Here is a 22,270-nt window from a genome sequence, read left to right as displayed (position 1 = left end):
GGAATGAGAAAGGGGATGAATAATGAGGATATTAAAGTGGTGGAGAGGTCCGGCCCTGGCTCATTCCCTTACAAAGCTTACCTCCCACCTGGGAGAACGACTCCCACAGAGGAAGCTCAGATCCCACCATCTGAGGCCTTCTGACCACGTTCCAGGTTCCTGGCCAGGCCCTCCTTCCCTCTGCATAACTGGAAGCCCCCTCTGTATCTCGCTACCCAGCCTGGGGGTGCTTCCCAGGACACTTCCTCATGGGTGACTCTTGCCTTTGTTCATTGTCCCTTTCCATCTCTGATCATCACGGATCCTCCCCTTCCTTCAACCCAGCCCCAAACTTAGTCATCACAGTTCATCCTACAAACCATTTTTGCTACGTGCCCGTCACTGCACCGGGTGAGGGGGACACAAAGACAGAGCCTAGATGGTTCTGGGCCTCTGGTAAGTAAGGGGCTTGCTTACCCACATGTGGAAAAGTCACCTTACAATACAAGGCAGTATGTGACCTCAGAAGAGGAGAATCACCGTGAATTTACACGCATCAACCTCAGCGAGGCCCTCCACAGCAATTTAAGGTCCTCGAGTTTATTAAGCCATTCAAAAATATTTATTTTATGTTTGCCATATGCCAGGCACAGTTCTAGACACTTGGGGCACATCAGTAATTAAAACTGTTGAGGCCCCCTGCCCTTGGGGAGCTTGCATTGCAATGGGAGAAAGCACATAATAAATGTAAGAAATAAGTAAATCAAGTAGGATGTGAGAAAGTAACCACTGCTATGGCAAAAAGGAAAAGGGCAAGATGAGGTACCAGGAATTTGGGACCGGGGCCAGATGCAGGATTAAATGAGGTGGTCAGGGTGGGCCTCATTGAGCAGAAGAGATTTGAGGAAAGACATGAAAAGGGGAGGGAGGAGATCTAGTGGGTATCTAGGGAAACCTCTTCTAGGCCAGTGGTTCTCAGGCCAGTGGTGTTTCCTCCCTCTTACCCAGGGGACTTTAGCCAACATGTGGAGACATTTTTGTCGTCACAATTGTGTGTATGTGGAGGTGCTACTGGCATCTAGAAGGGAGAAGCTGTAAACATCCTACAATGCACAGGACAGCTCCCACGACAAAAACTTAGCCAGACAAAGAGTCAATAGTGCCAAGGCCAAGAAGCTGGTCCAGTAGTGGGAACAGCTGGTGCAAAGGACCTGTGGCAGAAGCATTCCTGGTGCTCATGGAACTCTGGGAACCTGTGTGGCTGGAGGGAGGAGACAGGAGCCAAGGTCGGAGGGGAAGGGCCAGCTGATGCAGGGCAGGGAGGCGAGTGATGACGATGTGAGCAGTCACTGCAGAGTTTGAAATGGAGGAGTGATGTCATCTCGCTGAACGTTTTAGAGGCTCCGTCAGGCTGCTCTGCTGAGAACAGGCTGTGGGACCGAGAGCCAGAGACCAACGCAGTGACCCTGAGAGCCAAGTTGGACTTTCTCCTCTTTCCTCCCCGTCCCCCATCCCTCCCCCTTTCACTCCCAGCTGAGGACCTCAGCCCTCAGAGAAAAAGCAGCAGCTGTGGATGAGACTCTCGCCCCTGCACCCCCTGCTCACCCTCCTTTCCCGGCACAGGGTACAGGCCAAGCCCCAGGCATGGGCCCAGGATTCCCCTCCGGTCCATCCCTTCAATGCGCAGGCGCACTCCGGTATCTCCCATGTGAGAAACCAACCAACCAGCCCCAGAGGCAGAACTGTCCTTCAAGGCAGGACTCTGGAAGGGGGTCACTATCCAGCGCCAGCCCTCTGAACCGTTGAGTCCCTTTGTTATGAAAGATCCTAGGGGTTCCCACCACCTCACAGTGTGAATTCTTCTTGCCCTGAGCAGGCATTCCTTTTCTAGATAAAACAGAAGGGGAGAATTTAAAACAGTTAACAGAAATGATCAAATCTACTATAAACTCCCCCTCCCACTGGCCCTGGAGCCCTCGTTCAGCTACCATCCCCCACCCCATCCCTCTGCGGCCAAACCACATCTTCACCCACTGCAGTCTGGTTTCCGCCTCCCCAGCTCCACCAAAACTGTTCTAACCTCCATGTTGTTAAATCAACACAGCCGACCCCTCCCTGCTCCCTGACACTCCATCCTCCCCTCCTGCCCCATTGGGGCTCCTCTTGCAGTCTTCTGGAGTTCCTCAGGGTTCAGCCAGCCTCTACTTCTCCTCTCCCCCTCCCCTTTCTCCCTGGGTGATCCCCTCCCACAGATTTAAATAGCATTTATTTAAAATATCATTTATACCCTGAGCCTGGCTCCAACCTGAAATACCCAAGCACTAGGCAGACTTCTCTGCTTGGACATTTCATGGGTACGTCAAACCTAACACGATCAGAATGGAATTCTTTGTCTCAGACCCGTTCCTCTCTGGAGGTCCCCATCTTGATGTATGGCACCCACATGCAGCCAGGTGCTTGAGCCATCCGAGCTGCCCTTGGATCCTCCTCTCCTTCGGGACCATTTCCAAGTCGCGTTGCTGTTCTGTTTTATGAATACGTCTCAAGGCCATGCGCGTCTCTCCCTTTCCACGCCTCCTCCTCAGCCTTAACTGCCATCATCTTTCTCCTGGAGTCCCCAGCCAGCTCCCTGCCTCTTCTGTCCCTCCCTCCAATCTTTTCCACGTGATCTTTCTAAAGCAAAATCTCCTCCCTCCACGGCCTGAACCCGGTTTAATGGCTTCCCTCTGCCCTTCGGATCAACTCCCAAATGTCGAGTCCAGCCTCTCAGCCGGCCGCTGCCCCTCCCACACCATGTTCCGCCAGGTCTTCCCCACCCCTGGGCCTTCATCTGCCTTCTAGGGATTCTCTTCCCCTCCCAGGAAATATATTATTTATGTTAAAATATATTTTATGGGTTTTTAAAATTTTTTTAGGTGTTGTAAAATACACGTAACATATAATTCACTGTCTTAACCATTTTTAAGCGCACAGTTCAGTAATGTCAAGGACACTCATATTGTTGTACAACCATCACTGCCATCCATCTCCAGAACTCTATCCATCTTGCAAAACTGAAATTCTGTACTCCTTAAATAGTAACTCCCCGTTCCCCCTTCCTCCCAGCCCTCGGCAACCACCATGCTACTTTCTGTCTCTATGATTTTCACCATGCTAGGTATCTCATATAAGTAGAGTGATATAGTATTTGTCTTTTTGTGACTGGTTGATTTCATTTAGTGTAATGTCTTCAAGGTGCATCCGTGTTGTAGCATGTGTTAGAATGTCTTTCCTTTTAAAGGCCAAGTAATATTGTATGGATATACCACATTTTGTTTATATATTCTTCTACCCATGGACATTTGGGTTGCTTCCACCTTTTGGCTATTATGATTAATGCTGCTATGAACATCAGGGTCCAAATATCACTTCGAGATTCTGCTTTCAATTCTTTTGGGTATATACCCAGCAGTGGAATTGCCAGATCATATGATAATTTTATTTTTATTATTTGAGGAATGGCTATGCTATTTTTGATAGTGACTGTACCATTGTACATTCCCACCAACAGCAGCACACAAGAGTTCCAATTTCTCCACACCCTTCCCAACACCTGTTATTTTGTGGGCTTTTTTTTTTTTAATATTAGCCATCCTAACTGTTGTGAGGTGATATTTCATTGTGGTTTTGATTTGCATTTCCCTAATGACTAGAGGTGTTGAGCATCTTTTTATGTGCTTATTGGCCATTTTTTTAATCTTCTTTGGAGAAACGTCTATTCAAGTCCTTTGTCCATTTTTTAATCAAGTTTTTCTTTTGGAGGAGGTTGAAGGAGTTCTTTATAATGTATAACCCCTTATCAAATACGTGATTTGCAAATATTTCCTCCCATTCTGTGGGGTTGCCTCTTCACTCTATTGATGTATCTTTTGATGCACAGAAGTTTGAATTTTTGCTATAGTCCAGTTTACTTATTTTTAGTCTTGTTGCCTGTGCTTTTGGTATCATATCCAAGAAATCATTGCCAAATCCAAAGTCATGAAGCGTTTCCCCTACGTTTTCTCGTTTTAGAGTTGTAGCTGGAAATACGCATAAACTTCTCTCTCCCTGGTTAACTCCAACTCAAATTTGCCTGCGTAAATGACCCTTCCGCAAGAGGCCTTATCTAATCCCAGCTGCATTCCTGCTGCCCTGTGACATCCTCTCATGGCCCACACAGTACAACTTCCCCTTCGTGGCCCTTTCCCCAGTGTAGCGAGATTTTTACTTGGTGGACATTTGTCATCTTGAAGGCAGGAGCCTCTTGTTCTCACTCCAGGACTAACACCCACCACAGCACTTGGTACCTAGTGGGCCTCCGTACATTTTTGTTGAATGAATGAATGAATGAATGAATGGCCAAGTGTTAAGTGAATGGGACAGAGGGTGAGTACGCAGGGAAGTTAAAGCTGGATGGCCAGAAAGAGGAGAGGTCTGATCCAGGAAGGCCAGGAACAGATTGGAGAGGAGAGAAGTTCGGGAAGGGCTTCTAGCTGGAGGGGACAGCATATACTCAGAGGTGAGACTGAGCAAGGCCGCCAGACATGAGCAGGTGGCCAGACTGCCTGGCGCAGGGGCCGTGTAGGGAGCAGTGGCCAAGAGGGCTGGGTGGGCCCGGCCTACACTGGGTACGTGAGTCTGACCAGGAGAATGAGGGGGACCAGTGAGTAGATGGAACCACCCTGTGACCTAATAAAATACTGTCTCTAGAAGATTCTTTAGCAACAGGGTGCACGATGGGTGTGAGGGGAGGAGATGCTGGAGATACAAAAGCCAGTATGGAAACTTCTATTGGTTGAGAACCACACTGTCTGAGACCCAAGCTCATTGCTTAAGTGCTACGGCCTTTCCATCTTTTGCTAAACTCTTTGCGAAGAACATCCTGGGCAGAGCTAACTCGTTGCTGCTCAGCCTCCCGGTGTGATCCTGTTTCCTGCCCCAGTCGTGCACGTGAGTTTGGCCCTGTACACACCTCATCTTTGTCCTTGTCATCTGCCATGCCTGCACTGCACAGCCGGACACACAGCAGCCCCTGAGCTGACAGGTCAGGCGAATGAATGCTTCAATCAGGCATTCTCTTTGCTCCCTGAAAAATGGGGCCTGCCCCTCCATTGCAGTTTAGGGGAGAAGACCAATATGTTTTCTCAAAATAATGCCTGGTCAGACAGACTACAGAGTATGTTCCTTGTATCCAACTACAATGTCCTCTTTGTATAATGAAAATTGCTTTGCACTCCTTGCATACAAGTGAGGGCTCAATAACTATTTGTTAGCGGTGAACAGAGAGAGGTACCTCAATAATTGTTAACTGATGAGCCCAAACATGACTCAAGTAGATGCAAACAAACAAGCCTTAACCTCCACCAAAAGCCTAAGGACAAAGCTGCCACCAGCATGGGCATTTGGTGTCATTTGGCGGCCCGGGATCTGATCCTCCTGTCTGGGCAATTTCCTACCATATGCACATTGCTAGGAGGTGGAGCCATCCACCCTCGTTAGAGACCCTAAAGCCAGAGGTTCACTTTCCCAGCATCCCTTGCAGCTGATGGGGGGCATATGACCCAGGCTGAACCAGGTGGACCACTGCCCCTTCAGACTCTGGTTTGAGGGCTAGAGAAACAAAGCAACAAGAAGCACATCCATCCCAGGGCCAGCAGCGGCCTCCAGCGTCCAGGGCCAGTGGTGCTGGAGGTCCTGGCTGTGCGTGTGTCCCGCAGGGCCTGTGGCGGGCATACCCTCACCAGGCCAGATCTGCAGGGAGCTTTGGTCTGTGTCCATGCTGCGGCTCCCTTGACCTGGCTATCCAGGCTTGCTGGTGATTCTGGGAGCCTATGGCCTTCTGATAAACTGCTTTTCTGCTTATAAACAACAGGGATGGTTTTTATTGCTAAAAACGCTAATGGCTCAGCCACAGACAGGAGCTTGGGGCAGAGGTGGAGGCCTTATGTCCTGCTCGTCTGAGGGCCACGCATCAGCTCCAGTCCCAGGCTCTGCCCCGGGGACCCCTCCAGCAGAGCCTGAGCAGGACTCTGAAGCAGTGGGGTCAGGGGCTGTCCTAGCTCGAGGTGCCAGACCAGGAGCAGAAGCATAACCTTAAATGCAAATCCTCCTTCCCAGACCTGCAGAATCAGAAATGCTGCTGGAGGATCTCCCTGGTGGCGCAGTGGTTAAGAATCCACCTGCCCATGCAGGGGACACCGGTTAGAACCCTAGTCCGGGAAGATCGATCCCACATGCCGCAGAGCAACTAAGCCCGTGCACCACAACTACTGAGCCCACGTGCTGCAACTACTGAAGCCCGTGCGCCTAGAGCTGGTGCTCTGCAACAAGAGAAGTCACTGCAGTGAGAAGCCCATGCACCGAAACGAAAAGTAGTCCCCGCTCACCACAACTAGAGAAAGCCCACACGCAGCAACGAAGACCCAACGCAGCCAAAAATAAATATATTAATTAATTTAAAAAAAAAAAAAAAAAGAAATGCTGCTGGAGGGGCCCAGCAATGGATGCTTTAACAAACCCTCTAGGTGGAGACGCAGATGCACCCTGAAGTTTGCCATAGAGCTTAAGGGAGGAGCCATGTGCGGCAGAAAAAGCAACAGACAGAAAGCAGAGACCAGGTTCTGGCCCTTGACTAGTTGGCTTTGTACTCATTTGCCTTCCTTACTTTTCTGAGTCTAGTTTTCTTTCATCCATAAAATGGGGATCATGATATCACCATAGAGGTTTTTTGTGAGGATTAAATTAAGTAACACTGTACACATACAGTGCCAAGCATGGTGACGGTCCCACAGGAAATGGCAGCCATCATTGTTCAGACTGGTTGCAATTAGTCCTCTCAGTGGACAGCTGTGCAAATCTGGGCTGGGCCTCTAGTGTCTCAGCCTCATTTTTTCCTCTGTAACATGCAGATAACAACCCTCACCCCCCAGGCTTGTTTGGAGAATCAAGGAAGATAAACTACGAAAGCAATGTTTTGTCCAAACTAAAACATGAGACTATGAAAACAAAGTAAAACACAAACGTTCAAAAATATTCCACCTAGATACCAACACAAGGTGAGGCAGGGCTCACCTGTGGGCTTCTCATCAGGCCTGGGTTCCGACTGTGGGCGGGGGCTGCATTAGGCAGAGGGGACCCAGCAGTGAGCTGGCAGATATGGTCTCTGCCCTTGAAACTGCTCATAATTGAACTTCCAACTCATTCAGACCAGAGTAGACTGCTGCTTATATTTCTACATTGAAACATTTATGTCGAGTTGTGTGTATATATATATATATATATACACACACACAGATGTATATTTATACATATTCATACATGTATATAACTGCAAAATTGTCTCTCTCCCTATATATATATATCATATAAGACTTTGTCTCTCTATCTGTGTGTGTGTTAAATATGTGTGTGTATATGTAATCATATAGATATGAATTAGATCTAAACTGAGGTAAGTTTTGAAAATGTACATTTTAAAAATATGTTGATAATTCCCTCCTCCTTGTATTCATTTATTTAGACCAGATGAGACATGCAAATGGGAATGAGAGTATATAGTACAAATTCTCTCTCACTGCAGACTCGCACATACCCAGTTCCCCTTCTGCAGGGGAAACCCTGGTACCAGTTTTGTGTGTCTCCTTCCAGAAACATAGGCTGTGCATATGCAAGTTATATGTGCATCTGTCTGTGTGTGTGTGTCTGTGTACATGTGTGTTTTACATCTTTGCTCTTTTAACTTAACAATATATAATAGAGCTTGTTCCTTAAATGGCTGCCTGTGTGCATTAGGTTTTGTCCACGATTTTTTGGCCACAAGCAATCATACAATGACAAAATACACTGCTTTAAAGATGCCATGATATGGCCCCAGCTCTCCACTCTAGCGGCATTCCCCACACCCAGGCCTGATTTCTTTTCAGCCCATTCTCCCACTTGAGACTCAAAGAGTTGGGTGGTTCATCCAAGGCCTTACCAAAGGCCCTAAGCCAGTGGAGCCCAGAATCCAGGTTTCCCATTTCCCAACCCATCTCCAGCCAAGGTGTTAATGGCTGTTGGCAGACATGATGAGTGTATTTTCTTGATTGATTTGTGCATTTACATTTGCCTTCCCAAAAAGGTCTGAGGCGGCTGCCATTGAGGTATTGGACTTGTGTTTGTTGTTACCATTCTCGCCTGCTTGGAGAGAGGCCAGATGGTCTGAACCATCACAGCCAAGCTAGAACTGAGTCAAGCTGCAGCACAGGGCCAAGGCTGAGGCAGGTGCCAAGGGCCAGGGGCCAAACTAGATTGATCACATTACCTGTCAGGTCAAGCACCAAGCACCATGCTGCCAACACAGCCAAGTCTGAGCTTCAGACCACAGAGCCAGACCAGGTAGGGGGGTCCAGTGCACACACCATTTGGGAGCCTGGCCCCCTCCTGACATTCAGTACCATCTGGGCGGAGTCTTACTTTGAGGCAGATATGAAACGGATGGAGAGCTGAGGATAAAAGTAGAAGCCTTGTAACCAGGAAACTCTGAAATAGAGAAGGTACAAAGTCAAAACAGTAGATGACAGGCTAATGACTGCCCACCTAACCTTGGAAAGCTGATTCCTCTTCTCTACTCACCAAATCCTACCTGGTCTTCAAGGCCAGGTCCTCTTTCCTCTCCTCTGGGGATTGATGGAACATGTGGGGAAAGAGGAGGTCATTTTGGAGACCCAAGTTTGAATTCTGGTACCTCCACTTCTTGGCAAAATCACTTATTCTTTCATTCAACAAATATTTATGGAGCGCCTACTATGTGTGAGGCATTAGCCGGGTTTGGGGAACAAAGATAAACAAATCACAGCCCGTGCACCCATGAAGCTGACAATAGAGAGTCAGATGAGCCAACAGATGATATCATGGTGGGATAGTGATGTGATCAGGTGAGCACAGGCAGTTGGAACACAGAGCGAGGCCCTAACCAGGCAGAGGATGTGCAGGGACCTGAAAGGTGCAGGCAGAATCCTTCAGGGAATTCCCTGGGACCAACCAAGGAAAAGTAGCCATTTATTCAACAAATATATAAAGTGTCTACTGTGTGCCTGGCACCAAGCAAGGCACTGGAGATACAATGAACCACAGCACAGTCTCATGGAACTTCACACTTCAGTGAGGGGATGGACAATAAATATAAATTGTGCTCCGTGCAATGATGGCAACACACAGCGTTGTGATCAAGAATAACATTGGGGTTGGGGAGGGGATACAAATGTGGGAGGGAGGATGAGAAAGAACCTTGCGGTGTTGGACCACACTTAAAGGTGTCATATGAATTTACTATATAATATTTATATATCCTATCTGTGTCTGATAAAGGTTCTAGAAGCAGTGATACTTCCAGAAGTACTGAGTTTACCCTGTGTTTAGATCTTGGTTTCTAATAGACCTCTCTGTGACGGGAAACAGAATTCCTTGAAGAACTCCCAGGGCTGGTACAGAGGAAGTACAAAGAGTGCCTGGAAGAGAGAGGTGGGGAAGAGAAGAGGAAAGAGAAAGAGGAGGAGAAGGGGAAGAGGAAAAGGAGGAGGAAAACAAGAAGGAAGAGCTCAAAAACTGAAGAGGACACAGGAATCAAATGGAAATATCTCCCACTGGATGAATATGGAACAATATACATATTAAAATGGATAATGACTTAATAGATTATAATACATTAAATAATACATGAGCAATGAACACATGGCTATCCTAAAAATAAAAACAAATAATAAGTGGAGAAGAAGGGAAATTACAGTAGACTGTAATTAATATATACAGAGGAAGAATTAGGAAATTCATGTCTTGAACCCAACATAGTAATAATTGATTCAGGCAAGAAACATTAAAGGATGTTAAAATCTTTAGGTAAACTTTTGTTGGAGAACAGGATATTTACAGGGTCTCAAACATCTTTCCACAGACTTTTTTTTTTTTTGGCTGCATGGCTTGCAGGATCTTAGTTCCCTGACCAGAGATCAAACCCGTGGTCCCTGCAGTGGAAATGTGGAGTCCTAACCACTGGACTGCCAGGGAATTCTCTTCACAGACTATTTATTCATCACAAAGATGATAAAGGTAACTTTAGAGTGGAGAAGCCTGGCACACGTGACCTTAACCAAGGGATCAAAGTTAACATCACCAGTAATGGGATGAATTATGTCCTGTGCCTCCTGATATGAGGCACCAAGAAGGACACACAGCATTTCTAGGCTTTCCTGCCAAAAATTTGCAGCCTGATTTATTCATAAAACAACAGCAACAACAAATAACCTAGGGGACATTATGTGATACTGTGATTTACAGTAAGAAATATATATTTCATCTTTGTCCCCATTTCTGGCACAGAGCTCCTAAAACCCTTGGAATTTCCCAATCGATAAGAGCAATGGAAGTATCTTTTCTTTTAGTATTTGGTCTTTTGTCCTTGGTTTCTGAAATAATGCCAGGGCCATAAAAGTGAAAGGAATGTCTTGTGTCATAAAAAGTGTCATAACAAATCCCCTTCAATCACACCTGAGTTTATGTTAATGGGGTGACTTTTGGAAAGCCCCTAAGGATGGGGGCTGGTTGCCAGGGGAACCTACCATGCGATTAGAGGGTTGGAACTTTCAATCCCAAACTTCCAGGGAGGGGAGAAGGGCTAGAGATTGAGTTCAATCACCAATGGCCAAAGATTTAATCAATCGTGTCTATGTAACAAAGTCTCCATAAAACCCCAAAAGGACCACGTTTATAGAGTTTCTGGGTTGATGAACATGTGGAGGTGCTGGGAGGGTGGCACGCCCCTTCCCACATACCTTGCCCTGTGCATCTCTTCCATCTGGCTGTTCCTGAGTTGTATCCTTTTGTAATAAACTGGTAATCTAGTAAGTAAACTGTTTTCTTTCTTTCTTTTTTTTTTGGCTGCAGTGTGTGGCATGTGGGATCTTAGTTCCCTGACCATGGATCAAACCTGCGTCCCCTGCATTGGAAGCACAGAGTCTTAACCACTGGACCACCAGGGAAGTCCAGTAAACTGTTTTCTTGAGTTCTGTGAGCCTCTCTAGCAATTTAATCAAACCTAAGGAAGAAGTGATGGGAACGACTGATTCATAGCTGGTTGGTTAGAAGCACAGGTATCAACCTGGACTTTCCCTTGGTGTCTTGTATGTGGGGAAGGGACAGTCTTATAGGACTGAGCCCTTAACCTGCAGGATCTGACACTATTTCCAGGTAGATGGCCCAGAATTGAGTTAAATTGTAGGACACTCAGCTGGTGTCTCAGAAACGCTTGATGTGTGGAAAAACCACACATCTGGCATCAGAAGTGATATGGTATTGTAGAAGTATTGAGAATAGATGAGACACACAACAGGAAGTGAGTTTTTCCTTTACACCTTCTCTAAAACAACTGGCCCAGACACAAAAATATCAATGTCTTGAAAGACAAAGAAAGGCCGAGAAACTGTTTGCAATTATGGTAAGTCCCCTACATATGAACAAGTTCTATTCCGAGAGTGCGTTCGTAAGTCCAATTTGTTGGTAAGTCCAACAAAGTTAGCCTAGGTATGCAACTAACACAATTGGCTATATAGGACTGTATTGTAATAGGTTTATAATACTTTTCACACAAATAATACATAAAAAACAAACACAAAAAAATAAAACATTTTAAATCTTACAGTACAGTACCTTGAAAAGTACAGTGGTACAGTACAACAGCTAACATACAGGGGCTGGCATCAAGTGAACAGGCAAGAAGAGTTAGTGACTGGAAGAGGGAGAGGAGGTGGGAGATGGTAGAGCTGAAGAATCGTCAGCAATAGGAGACGGAGGGCAAGCTGCAGTTTCACTCACGCCTGACGTTGATGGCACAGGTTCTGGTTCCTTGCTGGAACCAGATGCATGTTCACACCTTTGAAAGTTCACAACTTGAAGGTTCGTATGTAGGGGACTTACTGTAAAGGAGCCTACAAAGGTATAACAGTGTGACCTGTGATCCTGGATTGGAAGACACAATTGCTATAGTGGACATTATTGGGATAATTGGGGAAATTTAAATATAGATTGTATACTAGATAATGGTGTTGTATAGATATTAAGTATCCAGATTTGATATTTATATTATAGTTAGGTAAGAGAAAAATCCTTGTTCTTAGGAGATCCATGCTGCAGTATGTAGGGTAAAAGTTCATGATGTCTGCCACTTACTCTCACATATTTCAATAGTAATAAGAAGAAGAAGAAGAAGAAAGTATATTCGTGTATATATATATAAAATATATGTGAAAAGAAAGACAAAGCAAATGTGGAAAAAAGTTGACTATTGGTGAATACAGGGGGAAGGTCTAAGGGTGTTCATTGTACTACACTTGCAACTTTTCTGTAGGTTTAAAATTGATCAAAATAAATTTTAAAATAAAAAGCTAAAAACATTCCCAGTTGAAAATACTTTGGGACTTCCCTGGTGGCGCAGTGGTTAAGAATCAGTCTGCCGATGCAGGGGACATGGGTTCGATCCCAGGTCCGGGAAGATTCCATGTGCCTTGGAGCAACTAAGCCCGTGTGCCACAACTACTGAGTCCACGTGCCACAACTACTGAAGCCCATGCGCTTAGAGCCCGTGATCCTCAACAAGAGAAGCCACTGCAATGAGAAGCCTGTACACCACAACGAAGGGTAGCCCCCGCTCGCCACAACTAGAGAAAACCTGCGTGCAGCAATGAAGACCTTACGCAGCCAAAAATAAATTAAAAATAAATAAATTTAAACAAATAATAAAGAATAAAAAGCTAAAAACATTCCCAACTTAAAATACTTTGGACTGAATTCAGTGATCAAGTGTGAAATTTCTGTATCAACTCCATTTGTGATACCAAGTTTGGTAAAAGAATGAATGAATCAATTTAAAGATAGTGCATTTATCTTCCTTAAAATGACTAATGAAGGAAATGAGAAGCCAGAGGGGTAGAGCCAAGGAAAAAGGGTTTCAAAATGAGAGTGAAAAACAATCAAAGATGTTGCAAAGAAGTAAGATGTGGGCTAAGGTGTATCTGCTGGGTTGAGTAAAGGGAGAGGACTTTGGTGGAGCATCTGGTCAGCCGGGGAGTGGGAGGGAGGGCCAGGGAGTCATCAGTGAAGGGATGGTTGTGGAAGCCTGGGGAAGGATGGGGGTGTGGAGTACGAGTAGACGATTTCGGTTGTTTTAGTAATCGATTGAGGGAATTCCCTGGCAGTCCAGTGGTTAGGACTCCACACTTCCCCTGCAGGGGCCATAGGTTCAATCCTTGGACGGGGAACTAAGATCTTGCAAGCCTCGAGGCGTTGACAAAAACAGACAACAAAAAGTTGAAGTTTTGAGCTTCCGAATTTTGACAGAAAGTGTGTGTGGTGGTGACTTGGGAGGGTGGTGATAAACAGCTAGCCCTCTTCTAGGCTTGCTACCGACTCCAGCTGCCTGGGATTGTCCCGAGTTTAGCATTGAACGTCCCTCGTCCTGGGAACCTTCTCAGCCGGGGTGGTTACTATCCACTCCCAGGTCGCTCCCACCGATATTAACTGGTCACTGCCAGCCTGCGAGGTTATGTTATATTTATTCGTTCAACAAGCTTTTGCTGGCGGTGGAAATACGATGGCCAGCAAAGCAGACACAGCCTCGATCCTTACAGACCACGGGAAATTCCTTCTTTGCCTTGAAGTGGTATTAATCAAACTGGGCCTCTTTTAAAAGAATCTTATTTTCCCTCATTATAATGGTAGAAAAATTGAGAAGAAAAGTGTACAAAGGCAGAGAAAAAAAAATCGCACTGGCAGATTTCCTTTCAGTATTTTTCCTACACATTTCCCCAGTCACTTCCTATCAGTGTCCAAAAAAATGCAAGTTAATTTTAATTTTGGCCGCAAACCAAGAACAAAAAGGTTAAGTGCATTGAATTAATTTTTCAAGCCAAAGTTAAAGGCTCTGAGGATGATCTGCTGTCTCCAAGGGTCCAATCCCTGTTTTTTTCCACTAGCAGGTGTGATCACAGGCCTGGCAGAGGCGGGTAATGACTTTCCCTCCTCAGCAAGGTTTCCTGCTTTGCAATTTTTTTTTCTTTTTACAAATTGAAATGCTGCATTCATTTGATAACGAATCAAGCAGAACAGAGGAGATTATGGTGAAAAACAACAAGTGCCTCGCCCCTTCCCATCCTGTTCCACCCAACACCCTCCTGTGACCTAGAGGCAACCCCATTTTTTTTTTTAACGACATAAATGAAACAGCCAATTTTATTCAAATTCTCCAAAATTTATGCTCAATATGTTAATTGTTTCTAAAATGTTTCACCTTTGTATAATGGTTTTATTATTTCATCTTTCTTTTATAGTTTTTTCATTTTTTCTGTATAGTTCTTCAGTAGAAGCCAGAGTCCTGAGTTGCCAGTTAGGAGCCTCTGACCTATTATTCTGATTAAGTTTCTTCTCAATATTCATGGCCAACATCTGGCTTCTAAATGAAAGGCTTTTAGTCTTTTCAATCACTTGCTGATAGGGTGAGACTGCACTGTTACCCATAACCACATGACCTAATTTAGAATCAATCTTGGCATCCAGTCTTGCATTTCTAATCAAATTTACAATTCACCTTTCAGCTTCTTCTGGAGTCATGTTCAGTTTATCTGCCAACATGTTTATGCTGCTACATTGATGGATGCGACAAAATGTCTCAAATACGAAGAGACGGGCATTTTCAATGAAATCCTCAAGACAAGCCACCAAGAAGAAATCATTCACTAGCATTGATTCACATTCCCTTAGCTTCTTCTGAGCCCCATCAAAGTCAAAGTTAACATATAAGCATTCAACAGACTCTGTAATTGGGTCTTTATATGTGTAAGACTCCTGTTGAATAACTTTGACCAGATCTTTTAGCACCTGCCGGCGTTTTCAGGCATCTTTGTTTGTTATGACTGCTGTGGTCAAATAGCGGAGAATATGTGGACACATTGTCTGAATTGTGTTAAGATACTGTGGCTGGTAAAGGAAGAGATCAATAATGTTATTGCACCCTTTAGGGTGATTGAAGAAAACAGAGACCAATGAACGAGCCACATTCGCTGCTGAAGAGGTTGAAGTGGAGAACTCACAGAATTATTATCTATGGTCTCTTTTAGCGGTGTATGGTCTTCCATGGCTGCATCCCAATTCTGCATTAAGATTTCAGAGGCCAGTTTTCCCCAGAATGAGCTCAAAGCATTTCTATCCGTTGCTGGAACCAACACTCTAAAGAAGTGAAGATATTCTGCTGCTCCAGAGTAATTTCCACATTCATATTGGAATTTTGCATGTCTGTAGAGTGTATCTAAATATTCCTGCCTAAAACCATGCTTATCTGCCAGGTAGTCAAACAGCATCTGACCATCCCTGGTTGACTGCATTTGAGGCAACCCCTTTTAATGGTTTCTGTTTTTATTTCTTTTGGAAGTTGTTTCCAAAAATCCTAGCTCAAATGCCCATACTTTATTCCTTTATATATCAACTTTAGTGAATGTTGAGTTTCCAATATAAAACATGAGGCGTTTAACTCATTTACCCTCCCTCTCCCTCTCTTCTTCCCAATAATGACTATTTATATATATATATATATATATATTTTTTTTTTTTTTTTGGGTGGCTTACACAACAGACATTTATTTTCTTGCAATTCCCGGGGCTAGAAGTCCATAACCAAGGTGTCAGAAGGTTTGGTTTCTTCTAAGACCTCTCTCCTTGGGTTGCAGATGGCCACCTTCTCACTGTGTCCTCACATGGTCTTTCCTCTGTGTGTCTATTTTTGTTTTTATATTAATTATTTTGGTTCCATCTACTTTCCTCAGCGTCTCTAGCAAGAGAGGCCAGCTTGTAACTCCTCTTTCTCTCCTCACTTCCACATGCAAACTTTTCTCAGCTTCACATTTATTGTACAAAGTCAAGATTTTGGGTATTTACAATTGTTCCTGTGACCACAAACAAGTCTTCTTGATTTTTCTATGTTGACTCCAAAGGTTGAGATCCAATGAACAGTATTGACATTATGAGGGCCTTGTGAATACTGGTCACACTCAAACAATGGGCTGGAACCCCGTGCCCCCTGCAGTAGAAGCGTGGGGTCTTAACCATTGGACCACCAGGGAAGTCCCAGGATTACACTTTCTATTCAATGCACTCAATCCCACAACCCAGGAGAATGTTTCAAGCATTAAGGTCATTGATTAATACTATGTCAATTAAATACCATCATGTCATATTATAACTTGCCTATCATTTAAACTATTATTTATTTATTTATTTTGGCTGCGCCGGGTCTTAGTTGCAGCACGCAGGATCTTCCTTGCGGCATGTGGGATCTTTTATTTTAGTTGCGCCACGCAGACTTCTTAGTTGGCCCACAGACTTCTTAGCTGGGGCATACGGACTCTTCGTTGCAGCATGCATGCGGGATCTAGTTCCCCAACCAGGGATCGAACCTGGGCCCCCTGCATTGGGACTGTGAAGTTTTACCCACTGGACCACAAGGGAAGTCCCTTGACTATTATTTAAATCAAGAATTTCTTCTTCAGTTTTTGAATTTTCCTAGAGATTCTGATGGCTTTTCTTTCTTCTTGTACTCCTTACCTATAGCATGTCTTTTTTTCCCCCGAGTTATTGTTCATACTATTTATACAATTCAAGCCACATTTTTGCTTCCTCCTCCAGTTAGAACCCATTACTCCCTAAGTCATCATCCTTCGTTCCCTGATCTTTGGGCTTAGATTCCCTGTTTCCTGTACATTATTTTGTCTTCTTTCTGGTTTGCTACCATATTTTCTGGAATACATCCTCAATTTTCTAGAAAAGTGTGTGTGGAAGCCAACTTTGTGTGTCAGAACAAGTCTTTATCTGCTTGACCAGATATAGAATTCTAGGTAGAAATTCTTTTCTCTCAAAATTGTGCGGGCATGTCTCCATTCAGTCTTCTAGGATTCAGTGGTATTGATGCAAAATCTGTAGCCATTTTGATTCTTGTTCCTTTGGAGAGGAATAGTTTTTCTCTTTAGAAACTTTTAACATCTTCCCTTTATTCCTGACATTCTGAAATTTCATGAGGAAGTATCTAGATATGGATAATTTTTCATTCATCATCTTGAGCATACAATAAACCCTTTCAGAATGAAGACATGACTTTTTCTGGAAATTATCTCTTATTTTTTTCTAAGAGAGTTTCCTTCCTTCCAATTTATTCATTATTATTTTCTGGGGTTCCTAATAACTGTATGATCCTTCTGGATTGGTCCTCTGTGTTTGCTATCTTTTCTCCCTGATTTCCATTTTTCCTCTTTTCTTTTTTTTTAATAAATTTATTTATATATATTTTTGGCTGCGTTGGGTCTTTGTTGCTGTGCGTGGGCTTTCTCTAGTTGCGGCGAGCGGGGGCTACTCTTCGTTGCAGTGCGTGGGCTTCTCATTGCAATGGCTTCTCTTCATTGCAGAGCACGGGCTCTAGGTGCTTGGGCTTCAGTAGTTGTGGCACACGGCCTCAGTAGTTGTGGCTCACGGGCTCAGTAGTTGTGGTACACGGGCTTAGGTGCTCCACGGCATGCAGGATCTTCCCAGACCAGGGCTCGAACCTATGTCTCGTGCATTGGCCGGTGGATTCTTAACCACTGTGCCACCAGCAAAGTCCCTCATTTTTCCTCTTTTTATTCTATATTTTTAGAGATTTTTTTCTTAACTCTACGTTGTAATCCTTCTATTGAACATTTATTTTTGCAACCACATTTTTAGTCTCTGCAAAATAATTTTTGTTCTCTGATTGTTCCTCTCTCACACAACATACTGTTCTTGCTTTATGGATATTTTGTCTTCTTGAATCTCCAAGTATATTAGATAGTTCTCTTTGTACTATGAATTATCTCTGTTTTCTCCAGTGTCAGTTTTTTTGTTTGCTTATTTTGGTCTTTCTTTGCATGCTACTGGTTCTCCCATATGCATGGTGATCATTGGTAATATTTAATAAAGAACTACCTAGGTATCCTGGATTTCCTCTGCTGGTATATAAATTATACTATTTCTCCTCTAGGTTTTTCCCTGGTGGAAATTTGGCCTAGAAATTCTTTGTGCATCAAGATAGGACATATCAACTGAAAGGCTTCAATTGGGGTAGGGAAGGTTGATGGTCAACTGTCAGGCAGTGGGCCACCCCAAATGCTAGAATGAGAAACACTTATTCTGAACCTCCAACATTCATACCAGAAGCATTAACTTCCCTCAGACAATTGATTCCATTTCTTTGGAGACAAGATGTCTGACATTTTGTCTGAGGGAAAATGCCCTCTGGTGAGGAAGGGAAGTAGAGTCATACTGATGCTGGTGGCCTGTCTTCCAGGCCTTCAATCAATTCTGGGTTTTCAGTCCCCCTTCTCCCACTTTCCTTTGCCTGTTGGCCAAGAACGTGGCCTCTCCTTGGCAGCCTAAGCAGCCAGGCTTGGCTGGACACCCCCTCCATCTTGGCTCTCTTTCCTTTTGATACTGTCTACTTTGATTTCAATGGGATCTGAGGGGAGATTGGTGATGAGGAGTATGCCTGACCTGGGATCAGAAATCCTGTTTTATTTCCTAATTTTTCCCACGTCCAATACCTAGACTGACAGAGGCCCATGGTAATGCCTCACTCATCAAGCTCAGTGAAAATCAAAGAACTATTTAATGAATATCAGGGTCATCTCTAAACACAAGGCTCGCATGTTCATCTCAGGGCTCTGGCCTCAGAGCTGAGGAGAGAGTAGGTAAACAGAGGAAGGAAACCGAATTACTTCAAGAAAACACAAGCATTGCCTTTATGTGGGTCAGGCTTTTCCAGATGGAGGTCTCTCTGGTCACCTGAAGGAAGGGGGCTTGTGCAGGAACAGATCCCCGTGGCTGACAAAACCAAGACCTTCCTCAGCTCAAGGCCTGGTGGGAAGAGCCAGCCACCCTCAGGAGTGCACACAAACTCCTCAGATTTTCTTCAGTTCCTCACTTGGCTCAGACAATGGTTTCTGGTACCAATTTGCATCTTGCTATTCTTTCCTTGACTTTTTCCAACTCTTGCCCAATAACCTCAGAGAATCCCTTTCCTCTCTGTCATCCCTTTCTTCAACTCATTTGTATGCACCCAGAAAACCCTAATCACACACCTATTAAGCACAGAATAATAACAGAGAAAACCTTGCTTCAAGGGAAAAAGGAAAGTCACAAGTTTGAAGTAAAATTAAATTTAAGTCAGTGTCATTAAGTGATATAAATCCTGAAAATGACCAGAATTCCTTCTGGGCTTTCCACCAAAGTCTCTTGGGCTTCTTCCTTCTCCCTGTATTAAATGTGAACCACTAGAATCCCAAATAAAGATCTGTCCATTCATTCATTAAATATTTATTGACTGCTCCCTGTTTGCGTGATACTTCGCTAGTCACCAAGTATAAACAGAGGAGAAGACATATGTCGTCCCTGTCCCCTTGGGGCTTTCAGTTCAATCAACCAACAAATGTCTATTAAGCATCTATTATGTAGGTTGAGAACTGAAACCAGGGATACTCATTCAGCTTAACATTGATTTTTTTTTTTTTTAAATTTATTTTTGGCTGCGTTGGGTCTTTGTTGCTGCACGCAGGCTTTCTCTAGTTGCGGCGAGCGGGGGCTACACTTCGTTGCGGTGCGTGGGCTTCTCATTGCGGTGGCTTCTCTTTGTTGCAGAGCGTGGGCTCCAGGCACGCGGGCTTCAGTAGTTGTGGCACACGGGCTCAGTAGTTGTGGCTCGCGGGCTCTAGAGCGCAGGCTCAGTAGTTGTGGCGTACGGGCTTAGTTGCTCCGTGGCATGTGGGATCTTCCCAGACTAGGGCTCGAACCCGTGTCCCCTGCATTGGCAGGCAGATTCTTAACCACTGCACCACCAGGGAAGTCCCAACATTGATATATATATATATATTTTTTTGGCTGCGTTGGGTCTTCGTTGCTGCGCACAGGCTTTCTCTTGTTGCAGCGAGCGGGGGCTATTCTTCGTTGTGGTGCTCGGGCTTCTCATTGCAATCGCTTCTCTTGTTGCAGAGCACGGGCTCTAGGCGTGCAGGCTTCGGTAGTTGTGGCACACGGGCTCTAGAGCACAGGCTTAGTAGTTGTGGTGCACGGGCTTAGTTCCTCCGCGGCATGTGGGATCTTCCCGGACCAGGGCTCGAACCCATGTCCCCTGCGTTGGCAGGCGGATTCTTAACCACTGCGCCACCAGGGAAGTCCCTTAACATTGATATTAACATGACTATTCCACTGCCTTCATTGGCATAACATTCCAAGAGACTTCTGCCCAGAAAGATGAATGTTGCAAATTAACTTTATTGCTTATTTATTGCTGACAGTTTGCACCCTAAGACTGTTTGAACCCCTCACCTCAAAATCCTCATTATTCTGTGTTCATTCTAAACTATTACGCCATGACCCTTCCCCAACCCTAATCAACCCCCGCTCCTACCCCATCATGGAAAGACTCTCCCCCTTTAAATGAGACTTCAGAGTCTCAATAAATGTCATGGCCTTACTCATCTCCCTGTGAAGTGTTGTCAGACTGTCAAGGGGTAAGCAATAAACCTGGCTTTATCTTGTCAACAGGTTGCTCTTGTGATATCTGGGGAGCCAGCATTTGACAAGGTGCTGGGAGCACAGTAGTAACTGATGTCCTCATAGAGTTTACATTCTAGAGATAGCCGATAAGCAGATAAACCAGGAAATATGTAATTTGTATTTTACAATGTAGTTGGGGAGATAGTAGCCAAACAGATCATTACAAATTACAAACAGATCATTACAAAATAACTAAGAAAGAAATAGAGAACGGGGGAAGTTGGGAACCTAATTTTAAAAAATGATCTAGAAAACTCTCTTTGAAATGACTTGAGCTGGGGGTGAGGGTGGTCTGAGTGTTCCAAGTAAGGGGAGTAACTGGTGTTGAGACCCTGAAGCAGGAATGTGGTTCAGAAAGGTTCCATAACGGAAAAGAAACCAAGACAGGAGGGCAGCGGGGGAGCGGGCAGGACTGAGCAGAGGGGGAAGGCAGAAGGTTCTCCACATCCTTAACTTGTTCAGAACCACTGCTTTACCTTGCTGTTTAACTATGACTTTTGCAACAGAGTTTTTTTCTAATACAGTACTTTTCTTTGCAAATATGCAGAGGTGAACATTGCATAGTTTAAATGAATTTTGGAGGGTCTTACTGTTTACAAAAGTGTTTTCATGGCAAAAAGGGTCCAGCTTTTATGAAATTCAACTGAATAAATTTGAAGATCTAATTGGCTTTATTCAACATTCACGAATCGGGCAGCATCCCATTTAACAAGCAGAAAGGCCTCTGAGGAGTTGAACCAAACGGATCTTTTATAGGGACAAGGCATTTATTAGCAAAAGAATAGAAAGGATTGTTTCAGGCAAGGTCCCCTTCCCTTTGGGGCCAGGAAGGGCAGAAGTCTTTTGGAGACTACCTCACTAGTGTGGATCAGGAAATTCCAGACTGATTGGTTGAAAACTCAACTCCTGGGAGAGGCTGTAACTGCAATTAGGTTAGGTATTACGTTTTGGTTTTGCTAACGTGGCTTAGCGCCACGTTAAATTTAAAGAGTTCTTGTAGCTCCACTTGAGCTCAGGTTAGCCCTATTTTTTGCTTAAGTGGCTTCTCTGTTTCCAGAGAAGGGCGTTTGGGGAACACACTTGGCGGGGTTGGGGGGGCTATGTTTCTGGCATACAGGTCTAGAAGCTTGCTCTCTCCAGCTGCATGACCCCGGGGTTTAAATCAACTACCAACTGATTTGCTAAAAGAAGTGAAAACCCAACCCGCGCTAATGGTTGCCCTCAGGCTCTTTCCGTCACTTGCAGGAAAGAATTGTCTTTCGGTGCCGCTGCTAAAATCCAAATGCGCCTTGGCCTCTGACCGTGTTGACGGAGGGATTGCCTAGTTACCTTGGTCTGGAGGCCTAAATTAGCAATCTCGCTTGGGCAGGACTAGACCTGCAGGAGCTGCAGTGCTGTCGCCCCGGCCACCCGTACACAGCCCGAGTGGAGTTTCTGCTTCTTTCAGCCCTCGCTCCCTCTCTCCCGCCGGCCGGCCGCGTGGAGGGCGCTCCAGCCGCACACCCCATCTCGCCCGCTGCACACTCACACAAACACTGCCCCGCTTTTCCACGCCTGGGCGGTGCGTGCCCCCGGGCCGGGACTCGCTCTGTGGTCTGCAAGCGGAGCGGCGCGCGCCCCGCTGCGTGCACTGCTC

The 22,270-nt window shown here is 44.9% G+C and overlaps 1 long non-coding RNA gene and 1 pseudogene across 2 annotated transcripts; both read right to left on the bottom strand.

Annotated features, from left to right (window-relative positions):
• Window positions 1–621: 621 nt before the first annotated feature.
• LOC133080358 (uncharacterized) lies at window positions 622–22,190 on the bottom strand. Of its 2 annotated transcripts, none has more exons than XR_009698475.1 (3): window positions 22,163–22,190; window positions 1,585–1,866; window positions 622–1,409 (listed from the first exon to the last, which is right to left on the bottom strand). It is a non-coding gene; the product is annotated as an uncharacterized LOC133080358 (long non-coding RNA). The 2 variants fall into 2 exon arrangements; XR_009698476.1 differs by lacking the exon at window positions 22,163–22,190 and adding an exon at window positions 2,423–2,591.
• On the bottom strand, window positions 14,321–15,404 carry LOC133080003 (eukaryotic translation initiation factor 3 subunit E-like; annotated as a pseudogene).
• Window positions 22,191–22,270: the final 80 nt, after the last annotated feature.

This window comes from Eubalaena glacialis, chromosome 19, assembly GCF_028564815.1.
Source record: "Eubalaena glacialis isolate mEubGla1 chromosome 19, mEubGla1.1.hap2.+ XY, whole genome shotgun sequence".
Taxonomy (NCBI): Eukaryota; Metazoa; Chordata; class Mammalia; order Artiodactyla; family Balaenidae; genus Eubalaena; species Eubalaena glacialis.
Note: the sequence above shows the minus strand (reverse complement) of the source record. Positions and strands in the feature narration are given on the sequence as shown.